Below are 12,845 nucleotides of genomic sequence, written 5' to 3'. Positions count from 1 at the left end.
CTGGTCTCCTGTTCTGCGCATGTGTTACCTACCACTCTCTCTTATCATCATTTATTTATATCGCGCCAGCAAATTCCATAGCGCTTTACAATCTCCCATTGTTCCTATTGGTCCTGGCACTTTTGAGCGCTATTTAAACCTCCCATTTCCTGCTATCCGATGCCTGTTCTTCGAGTTACTCACTCTCACTAAGGATTTGGCTTCCTTCGGTTTGACTCACCTGTTGTTGCTCTGCATCACCACTCTTGGACTAGCTGTAGCTTCTCTCTGTTGTTTCTACCTGAACTGCCGTTGTACCAGTAATTCACCTGCTATTGCTCTGAGTTACCATCTATGGATTAGCTAAGTTCCACACGACTATTGTTTCTACCTGAACTGCCGCTGTACCAGTAATTCACCTGCTATTGCTCTGAGTTACCATCTATGGATTAGCTAAGTTCCACACCGCTATTGTTTCTACCTGAACTGCCGCTGTACCAGTAATTCACCTGCTATTGCTCTGAGTTACCATTTGTGGATCAGCTAAGTTCCACACCGCTGCTGTTTCTACCTGAACTGTCGCTGTACCAGTAATTCACCTGCTATTGCTCTGAGTTACCACAAACGGATCAGCTAAGTTCCACACCACTACTGTTTGTACCTGAACTGCCGCAGTACCAATAATTCATCTGCTATTGCTTTGAGTTACCATCTACGGATCAGCTAAGTTTCACACCACTACTGTTTCTACCTGAACTGCTGTTGTACCAGTAATTCACCTGCTATTGCTCTGAGTTACCATCTACGGATCAGCTAAGTTCCACTCCATTACTGTTTCTACCTGAACTGTCGTTGTACCAATAATTCATCTGCTATTGCTTTGAGTTACCATCTACGGATCAGCTAAGTTCCACACCGCTACTGTTTCTACCTGAACTGCTGTTGTACCAGTAATTCACCTGCTATTGCTCTGAGTTACCATCTACGGATCAGCTAAGTTCCACACCGCTACTGTTTCTACCTGAACTGCCGCAGTACCAATAATTCATTTGCTATTGCTTTGAGTTACCATCTACGGATCAGCTAAGTTCCACACCGCTACTGTTTCTACTTGAACTGCCGCTGTACCAGTAATTCACCTGCTATTGCTCTTAATTACCATCTACGGATCAGCTAAGTTCCCCATCGCTACTGCTTCTTCTTGAACTGCCGCTGTACCAATAATTCATCTGCTGTTGCTCTGAGTTACCATCTACAGATCAGCTAGTTCTAATCTGCTACTGCCTCTACTTAAACTGCTGCTGTATCAGTAATTCTCCTGCCGTCGCTCTGAGTTACCATCTATGAACTTGCATTTTGCTGTGGCTCTTTTTAGTGCTTTGTCTGGCACCCTGGATTGGTCTGGGTCTGATGAAAGCACACATCCCGGGGAGGGGGGGGGGGGGAGCTCAGCGATTGTCGCCATGTATTAGCTGTAGAATTACCACAGTTATCCAAGGAACGGGTGGAGCGATCAAATGAATCATAACTGATTTCAGGATCCAAGGACAATTCCATCTTGCACTTTTCTTTTCTGCCACTGTGTACATCTAAACATATCTACATATATATATATATATATATATATATATATATATATATATATTGTGGCAAGAGCCCGCTACTGCAGAAGCACACGCGAACAACAACTTCCTTTTTATGGTGCTTTATTGTCAGGATAGTAAATGTTTGACACCGTATACTTGCACAGCAATCATGGAGACCCTAAACACTAGCTATACATAGTCCAGCTCTTTCTCAGGACCAGCCAGCTCACCCAGCATTGGTCTCCGTGCACAAATGATATAGACAAGCTTTTATACCTGATACTCCTCCCCCAGCCTTAGCTTGATGGACAGGTGACACACCCACCTTCTCTTTAAAAGGAAACGCCCATCACTGGCTCTGTAATTTAGACACACCCTGTCTGTTTGCTGAGAAGAAGGATTTCAAGTCATGTAAGTTAAACCAAACTTAAACTATTGCTTTTCATACATAGGTCTTTATATTCAATCTAGGTGCATTACTGCACAAATGTTTTACTCTACTTCCCTGCTTTCTCTGCATATTGCCAGCTAAATGCCTCCTTTTGTTACAATATATATATATATATATATATATATATATATATATATATATATATATACACACATACATATCTATATATATATATATATACATATATATATACATATATATATATATATATATACATACATACATATCTATATATACACACACACATATCTATATTGTCGAAGTCAGATAGTTGGATGAAGTGAACCAAATTGATTAATATTGTTTTACTGTGCGATTGCCATTAATACGCCACATGTTATGATGCAATCGCACGGGTTCATAACACACATTTACATTCGCACTTACACTTGTAAATAATACACATTTATTAAGGTTCCAATCCACATTTATTTATTAGTAAAATATATAAGATTGTTTATTTATGCATAGATAATACTATAGTAAATGTATTTATGGTTCAGGTGTTTTAAAATGTAAAGAGTTTGGTCTCATAGAAAAGCTTATTTCACCAGCATTAACCCGGTTTGGGCAGAGTATTGATCGCATCTAGTGATCACAAGATATAAGCAATATGAGATCAATACTCAAAAGTACTTTGTGTGTGGGTAAGTTTGAACTGGTTATTCATAGTGAAGACACATAGACAACAGTTGAGGGAAGTTGCCCCTCACCCTTTGAAAAGATCAAATGAACTGACCTATGACCATCAGGCAACTGGAATATAATTAACCCTGGACCAATGAAGACCTCACTAAGTGTTATATGTATACATAGTGACATCATCAGTGTTTTTGTCACGGTACCAACGAGGGACAGGTGGATCCTGGTAGTTCAGCCGGGATTGGCGTGACTTCAGCTAGAGGAGCGGAGTCTAACAAGTGAAAGGTGTTCACCAGGGATTCCCACAAGGGAATATGGACTTCAAGGCTTCCACTTGCAGGTCGCGGCCCCCTAGGGAAGTTCCCAACGAACCACAAGAGAGAGAGTGTAATATTTGCTAGGTAGTAACCCACGGGAAGTATAGAAGGTGTAGAGGCACAGGAGATCTGAGAGGTGGAGATGCACTGATAATGAAATACTACTAGGGAGTGATACTAAGGATAACCTGCAGAGTTGCCACTAGGAAGTGGTTTGTAGGGTTTTTCTGCAGCGTTGCCGCCTGGAAGTGGTTAGAGGAAATATTCTGCCGCGTCGTCACTGGGGAGTGAGTAGGAGATATGATCTGCAGCGTCACCACTTGGGAGTAGATTTAGACACAATACTCTGTAGTGTTGCCACTTGGAAGCAGTAAGAGGAAGGATACTGCAGCGTCGTCGCCTGGGAGTGGTTTAGCAGAGATGATCCGCACGCTGCCACTTGGGATTGGGTTTGGATGAAATGTTCAGTAGTGTTGCCACTTGGAAGTGGTTAGCCAAGAGGATCTGCAGCGTTAAAAACCCGGAGAAGCTGTAACACTGGGATGAAAAGCACAGGAACTGCTTACAGAACAGTAGCCAGGAACTGACTGAAAAAACCAGCACAGAGTTTAGGTTAGAAGGCTATATATAGTGCAGTTTCAATTAGGCAGCCAATAGAGGGCAGCAGGAGGTCAGAAAAAGGTTTGACAGTTCTGCGCATGCGCAGAACCGCTGAGCACCGAAGAGGGAGAGAGACACAGCGCTGGACGGAGTGCAGCAGCGTGGAGTCAGGTAAGTCAGGTTTGGCGGAGAGACCGCGGGAGAGGAGAGGATGCACAGGTAGGCTCCCGGGGGGACACAGCGGGAGTCCAGCGTGTGAAATTTTTTTATACCGAAGCTGCATATAAGCATGCTGGCCCCCATTGTTTGGTCTCTCTGATCCTGACTACATGTGACCATGATTTTATCCCCTGGGCCTGGGTGAAGCACTATAAGGAAAATGTAATGTATTCAGTGTTTATATACTTTCCTGCTTTATTGTAACATCTTTAATGCATAATAATGGCTTGCTGTAAATCCTGCTATATTTTGCAATTAAATATCTTTGTGCTTTGGAACCACAACAATCACATTGGACAATGTTTTATTGGTAAGCGATAAAATAGTTAATAATTTGAGGACTCGAAAAAGCACTACATTGCTCAAGGGTTTGCAAAACCTATGGATTTCGGTTTACCAACAAAGGGTGGAACGTCATATACGGGTGAAAACGCAAATATTTCTATGCCTTTATATCATCTAGTGTTGCTAAACCAAATATTTCGCTTTGTGCAATCTATGGGGTGCAAGTGAGAACTTAGGGACAATAAATTCTTGCAATTTAAACGTGTTTTAGTTGCTTAGTGTATGCATATGCATCCCTGTGTTGCCGCATGTTTAAGCAGTTGTGTTGATAGTCCTGTTGTATTTTATAGTGTAATGAATTGTTAAAACCTCTGAGAAGTTATTGCAACCATTTGGGAAAGTATTTTTCTGCGCAGAAAACAAAGGTGTATATGTATGTGAATTGTGTGAAAGTACTGGTTAAGGCAAAGGTTCTGTTGAGAAAACGGTATAAATATTGACCTTTTCAAGAGGTTCTGTTGAGAAGACAGGGTATAAAAATAGACATTGTGGTAGTATACGTGGTATACGGTGATACGTAAACAGGGTTTTTCGTCATAATCCCAACTGTAATTGCATCAGTTTGCAGATAACTAGTACATGCAGGCTGTGCGACTGGACCGCATGTGTGGCATACGCACGTGAAATTGTGGATGGTGAACAGGAAATTTGCTGGTAAGGCTGATATTCTTCGATATTCAGTTCTCCCAGTTCTAAAGTACTCAAACAAGTGTGCTGGAAAGGCAGAATATTGCACGGTTGATATTTCTGTTCTCCCAGTTTCTGTGTTAAGGGTCCTTGTTGTGTACGCTTATCATCACATGAATTGTTAAGTTGTACCTAGTTGAGAAGAAGTGAGTGGACGCAGCTTACAGAATTCGTCCACGGCCACCACAAATCTCATACAGGAGTTTTGCACTGCAAAGCATTGGAAAATTCTGTTTCCATGTGTGCTGATCAAATGTGTGAGATGGCCGATATGACCGATGTACAGGTCAAAGCAGGCCCGACAGGGTCTATGTTTGTGAGTAGAGATTGTAAGGTAAGTATACAGCAAAGTTAAGTATACAGTAAAGTCAAGTATATGGTGAAGTTATGTATGTATTGGCATACAGTAAATGTAAGTATACAATGGTATCCTGTGATCAGTGGGTCAAGATGACCGATGAATGTGTGATACCCTTTCCCATGGTTTGCAATATTTATCAAGAGGTACTGAGTAAGGTTAGTAATAAAAATATTTGTGAAAACTGAGAATTAAGCTGACTGTTTAAAACTGTAGCAATAGTAAAGGTAGCATGTAGCAGGATAGCCTGCATAGCAGAAAATGGCGTTGCTGAGCGTAGAGAAGCATGCGCAAAGCAGGAAAGTATAAAACCAAATAAAATTTAAAAAAAAACAAATTATAAAAATAGCAAATGTAACTAATAATCTGTATTAAATGTGTAACTATTGAGGTTTAAAGTTGAGTAAAAGACCAGTTTTTTTCAGTCTGAAGAAACTTCTGTTTTTATTCCATTCATAAAGTGCAACCAGGGAAAAGAAGCGTACAAAAGAAATTTCTTGTGACCATGTAATGGCTTAGATTCGGAAATCCTAGAAGGAAAAATAAGGTCACATGTAGGTGCTATTCAGCAGGTGAGAGATATCCATTGTGTCCAGACAAATGGTCTTAGCTAATTGATCCTGACTGCAATGAAGCTATATAGCCTTAGAACAATAGGATTGTAGATAACCATTGCTAGGGAATTTTCCTGCATAGAAACAATGGTCACCAAAGAATTAAAGCAGACTGACTTTTTTATGTTTGTTTTGTTTTTGTTTGTTTTCTGTTGTCTAGTATTTATTTTCCTGTCGCTGGTTGATGATAAGGATTGAAAGTAAGTGTTTTTCTTTGTTATTTGATACTTTGTTTTGTTCTTCTCTGTTGTAGATAAGGACAGCCAAAGAAATATATATTTAGTAATTATGGGGATTGCAGGAGATATACAACATTTTCCCTTAAAAGACAAGTTAACAATGGGTCATTGTAACACTCTTTCTTCTAACTGCAGTGGCCTATGATAACTTATTTGGTTGAGATTTATTATTTAAAATGAAGTGTGTATATACTCTGCTTCTAATGTTGTTTTATGTATTCCAGAAAGACACACATGGGAGATACAGAGTATGCATCACAAAGGATTAATTTTGCACTTCTCTATTATAGTCTATCACAAGTTTGTTTAGTTATTATGATATTTACTGGGCTCCTTACGAGCTGATGGATGAAACTAGATTGGTGGGGTGATATAACTCCCTGTTAAATTTAATAAGAATGGGGGAGTGGTCATAGATTACTTAAGTGTAAAGGGGATGAGTGGAATAGTTGAGAGCCAATTCCCCATAGTGTCCAATCCAGCTGTCATCTTTCTGTAAATCTCCTTTTCTCATCTTCTGCTTTTCTGTTTGTCTGCAAATCCTTTTGTTATTAGTATTGTTTTATTCTTTGCCTGCTTATTTCAGATTCTTTACATTTCTGTCAGTATCTCATTCTTTTCTTATAGAGATACAAAATACGTAGACACTGTCCCAAAGGGTTGTAGGTTACCTCAATATTTTAGGACACAGGTCTGGCATGACTTTTTTCAAAAAAAATTTCAACCAAATAAGGGGTGCAGCATGAAAAATTGTTGCTGTGTCCTGATTTGTTTATATCATGAGACCTTGAAACTAAGTATTTGTTCATTAATTTCTCGGTAACAGGACATGAAATTGCAGGGGGATGGATCACAGGCATGCCAGACAAAGGTCCAATACTTGAGATATTGTCTCACCCATGGGGCTAAGACATTTTTTGACAACTGACAGAATTAGGGGTGTGGTATCTGCCCTCCTAAGCTCTGCCTAAACTACTTATGTCTCCTGAACAAAGTGTGCTTTAGATGCACAAAGGGTGAAAGGAAGGAGACAGGAGACTCGCTGAAGGTGAATTAGTAGATATACAGATATGCATCTCTGTGTGTGACATTTGATTCAAATTTTTTCCACAAGACATAAGTGAAACCCTTTAGAAAATGTAAAATTTTAATGTTTTTATATTTTTCATAGATAGACATGTACTGGATATTGTTATAATTGAGGAAGGTGCTATAAAAATTGATCCCTTTGCCCTCCTCACTTAGCCAGGTAGCTGAACTTGTGGGATTGAAAATGGCATGTGAGTTGGCAGAGGATAAAACAATTGATATACATTAGTTTTCAGTATGTTTCTAGGATAAGGGGCAACGTTGAGACGAATGAGGAACTTTTATGACAATAGCAGTACATGAGTAGAACACTCACATTACATGAAAGACTTGTGACAGTGACAGTTACCAACTGAAGTAGCTGTTAAGTTAAAGGTTACACACGACTGTACAAAACTTTAATAACAGGGCGGACATAGCTGTCAAGTGGGCAGTAGGTTTTAACATGACAACCAACAGATCAATGTTTTGTTTTTAAATTGTAAACACACATGAATTAGTTAATATATGAGATTTGTGTTTCCTTAAGAAAAAGCGGTCTGAAAGGTGAAAGGATGTGGTCAGGGGTCCTCTGGACCCTGGATGGATGGACAAGGTAGGCCTGTGGCTCCCAGAGTGTATCTTCCAGGACTAGCCGAAGCAGCACATGATCTGACTGGGTAAAGAAGGTATGTGCAAGCTGGTAAAAGCATATTGGTGTGCATCAGACGTTTCTTCTCAGGCTAGTAGGAAAGGCAATGTCCTGTCTTACTTGAGTGAGGAAATATGTCAAGACAATACCAATAGAGCCATTCCATACCCCTCCTACAGATGGACTTTCTCCAGGTAAATCAAATTAACTTCATCCAATTGCCACCTTGCAGGATTCTCAAGTATATGGTGTACTGATGAAATATATCTGGTAAAGGTTTATTGAAATGTTTCTAATATTGCTGTGTCATATTCAAGATTTTTGTTAGTAGATATGGGGCCCCAGAGTTATATAGAAGGTGCTAGGGGTATTCATTCTAACTGGTAACAGCTTTTAGATAATGGGTATAATGTATGAGCAGTGATAGTAAGTTACATACTTTTGATCAGCCACAAACCAGTGGGAATATAGAGTAAACGGTACTAACTAGAACAAATTGAATAGAATGATGGTTGAAACTAAATTAGAGTGGCAGGTAGCTTTGGCCACTAGTCATCCCCACTATCAGAATCACTCCTAAGCCACCACTTAAACCTGTTACCTTTTGAAAATACTTTTCACTTTCCCTGAGATGAGTTTATAATGGAGAGACTGTTCAAGTTCTTGTAAAGAAAAACATATAGTGAGACAGCAACAAAGTGTTATGAAGTTGGACTGGGAGAGTATGTTATGGACTGTAATTTCAATATTTTTTTCAGTTGTGAACAGGTGAAGGAGGCTGATTCAGGTAGTGATGTTGAGGAGTTGGGGATGAAGGAGAAGTTGTTTGCGTAATCTGTCCAGCCAATTAAGCTATTCAATTCAGGGGTAAAAGAAACATTTGCTAACCTTGGAGCTCGGAGACTTTGTGAGGAGCATTGTGTTCGTAAGAACTCCATAGTTGAAGAGAGGTGCATCCAGCGATACCAGTAATAATTCGGACTCGAGTGGGTATCCATGAGAATGATTATCCTTCTTGGGTGGGTAAGGTTTTAGACCAAACTGAGTGTTGGGTGTGCTCTCGCATGCCTCAGAGATTATATTAAGTAGGACTAGTTCTTTTTCCACTCAATATTTCTGAGGTACCTGAATTATGGGGTGGGAGATTAGTAGCTCCCTTAGTTTGAAGTCTCCCAATATGCGGCAGGCCAATCACCGTTTCACGTACAAAGAAACTGAGTATTGGGAGACTGGGAAGAACGAACAGACAATAGCCCGCCCACAAGTGTTGATGAAAAACCTGTTGATATTATTAGTGTATTTACTAACACAGGTTGAAGGAGATCATAAATTACATTGTTGACAGACATAGGATGATGTTATTGGTGAAAAAGTATTATTTAAATGTCATCTAAGCTAAAAGACATAATTCGGACAGATGACCATTCTAGGCATGAATAACGTTAGTAGAATACTCTATATTGTCCTTACATATTTTATCGCACCCTGTATCCTTCCAGTTAATGTATTACATATGTGGGTGAAGGGCATACAAAAGGTTAGTTCCGAGCTCAAAAGGTATATGTTCCATAGGAAAAGAAAATTGTTTCTAGAGTTGTGACTCTCTTTTTTGGTAACCTGACTGATATCCAGACAGTGTGGTCATACGTAAGGGGGACATACATCACAGAAAAATGAAACGTATTACTGAGATCCTGCAATAAAATCATAAAGGTGATAGTTTTGTGCACTATCAAAGGGCAGAGCTGTCGAAGTCAGATAGTTGGATGAAGTAAACCAAATTGATTAATATTTTTTGCCTTGCGATTAATAAGCCACGTGTTATGATGCAATCGCACAGGTTCATAACACACATTTCCATTCACACTTACAGTTGTAAATAATACACATTTATTAAGGTTCCAATCCACATTTATTTATTAGTAAAATATATTAGATTGTTTATTTATGCATAGACAATACTATAGTAAAGGTATTTATTTTTCAGGTGTTTTAAAATGTAAAGAGGTGGTCTCATATTAAAGCTGATTTCACCAGCATTAACCCGGTTTGGACAGAGTAGCGATTGCAAGACATAAGCAATATGAGATTAATACTCAAAAGTACTTTGTGTGTGGGTCAGTTTGAACTGGTTATTCAGAATGAGAACACATAGACAACAGTTGGGGGAAGTTGCCCCTCACCCTTTGAAAGGATCAAATTAACTGACCTATGAACAGCAGGCAACTGGAATATCATTAAACAATCTGTTACAAAAATCTGTTACAAAAACTAAGGGCTGTCATTGCAACATGGCTTATCCCGCTTGGACTCTCCTCAGGATATGTCATTTCTGATAACACCACCAATATTCCCTGTTTTGCTCACACAATAAACTTAGTGGTGCAGAGCTTTTTAAAAAATGACAGGGACGTGCAGGAGATGCTGTCTGTGGCCCGTAAAATATCTGGACATTTCCGGCATTCGGCAACAGCGTATAAGAGATTGTAGCAGCTACAAGAGCAATTTAATTTGCCAACCAACTGAAGCAAGAGGTGGTGACAAGGCGGAATTCCACCCTGTATATGCTTCTGCAGATGGAGGAACAGCGAAAAGCCATTCACACTTACTCCACAAGCCATGACATTGGGAAAGGAGGGAGGATGTATTTTAGTCAAGCTCAGTGGAGAATACTTACCCTGTTGTGCAAGGTGCTGAAACCATTTGAAGTAGTCACCTGTGAAGTGAGTTCAGACACTGTTAGCTTGAGTCAAGTGATTCTCTTAATTAAACTTTTTGAAAAGCAGCTTGAGAAACTGAAGGAGATTAAACAAAGCAATTACGCTAAGTATATCAGACTTGTATATAATGTACTTTATTCGCTTTGCCAGAATCCAAGAGTTATCAAAATCTTGAAATCGGATCACTACATTTTAGCGACTGTGCTTGATCTTCGGTTTAAGAGCTATGTCTTCTCTTTGTTTCCAACTGACCCAGATCTAAAGAGATGCAAGGAGCTCCTGGTGAGCAAGATGACACCTCAACTGTTAGGTGCCAGGACAGCGTCTCCTCCTTCAGTTTCTCACTCAACTGCTGCTAGGGAAAAACTTAGCTTTCCCAAGAGACCCAGGGATGATGCAGATGACTCAGCACCAAATTTTGACGTCTGGTCTAAAAGAATTGACCAAAAAATGTGACACCTCTGCCGTAACTCCACCTGATCCTACTATCAACATCCAAAGGATGCTGGAGGATTATTTTCACAACAGCATAGAAATAGACACATCAGACAGTCCATTTACATACTGGGAGGATAAAAAGAGAATTTGGACACCCATGTACCAACTCGCTTTGCACTGCCTAAGCTGCCCACCCTCCAGTGTGTACTCGAAAAGAGTTTTTAGCACAGCCAGGAACCTTCAGCGATCGGCATAGGAGGCTACTTCCTGAAAATGTGGGAAAGATGATGTTCATAAAAATTAACTTCAAATTCCATGAGGAAAGCCTTTCCCACCAATTAAATCAAAATACTGAGACTTCTGTAATGGTGGATTCCAGCGGTGATGAATTAATAATGTGTGAGGATGATGTACACACTGATGAGGGTAAGGATGAGGCTGAGGATGATGACAAAAACATCTTGCCACAGTAGAGATAATTAACAGCACTGTTACCTTAGGAGGCTTAAGGCCATTGTTACCTTGTTTTGTGGGGGCCCAAACAAACCAAGCACTTCAGCCTCAAGGAGTGGAACTTTTGTGGCTGAAGTGCTTGGTTTGTTAAAATGTGCATGTCCTTTTTAAGATCCAGATTCTAGTTATCATTTATTTAGTATAGTCTAAAAAATGACAGGGGTGAATTCAATTCCCCCTGAAGTACCGCTGCGCTAAAACGATTACCGTTATTACGGTAGTTTTAACTCGGCTTTCTGCTCGTAGCTCATGGAGCTGCAAGCAAAAAGCCGGCGTCAGAACTACTGTAATAACGGTAATTATGCACACTATTACCGTAATAGCGGTAATAATGCGCAGGCCACGTTACTTTTAACAGTAACACGGCCAGTTAAACACCCCCCCCCAGAATCTGATTGGTTGTTATAGGAAACATCCCCACTATTTCAGACCCAAAGTTTAGTAAATATACCCCTAGGTGTAAACCAGAATCAAATCTTCATTCTTTCATTTGAACAATAAAGCCAGAATCACGCATTTCATTCCATCAGAAGATCTTTCTAAACTCATACATGCATTTGTGTCCTCACACTTGGACTTCTGCAATTCATTCTACTTGGGCCTCCCAGAAAAGGAACCGCACCGCTTACAGGTGATACAAAATGCAGCCGCAAGACTGGTAACTAATCTACCCAGTTCATGCCACATAACACCTGTTTCCCATTCCCTTCACTCAAAGCTATACACAGTCAGGGTCCTGGGTAATTGAAGCAGCTTCCGATTTCCTATACTACAACTTGTTCACTTTGATCTGCAGATGTAGGACTACTACTAACAGTACCTAGCATCTCCCATACATCATTTGGGACTTGTGATTTTAGCTTTATGGCTCCTACTCTCTGGAACTCACTGCCTTGTACAGTCTATGAGGCCACTCTAGAAATTTTCAAAAACAGACTAGAGACTTACCTGTTTACTGAACCATTTCATTAATGCTTCACTCTCTCTTCTATAATCTATTATTATGTGATATATATATATATATATATATATATATATATATATATGAATTTTTTAATCTGCAAATGTAAAGTGCTTTAAGTCCTATTGGCAGAAAACTACTATAGAAAATAAATAAAAATATTACTATAATACTGGGGAGAACTGAATTTATCCAATATGTTATGAAATAAGAGTCCTACAAAGCAAATGAAGATTGATAAAGCAAATATGTACAGTTATTGTGGTACAATTAGAAAGGTGTTAAAAGGGAGAATGATGAAAAGCAAGTAATAAACCAGGCACAATTTTGCAGTACTAAAAATAGGACAAGCTAAAGCTAAAGACATCCTGTTCTATGTACAAATATGCAGAAACCATGTAGGTCTCTATCCAGCTGTAATATGAGACCTGTAAATGGAAAGACTGCATAACCTGG

The sequence above is a fragment of the Mixophyes fleayi genome, chromosome 4 (assembly GCF_038048845.1).
Source record: "Mixophyes fleayi isolate aMixFle1 chromosome 4, aMixFle1.hap1, whole genome shotgun sequence".
NCBI lineage: Eukaryota > Metazoa > Chordata > Amphibia > Anura > Limnodynastidae > Mixophyes > Mixophyes fleayi.
This window is presented reverse-complemented; position numbering follows the sequence as displayed.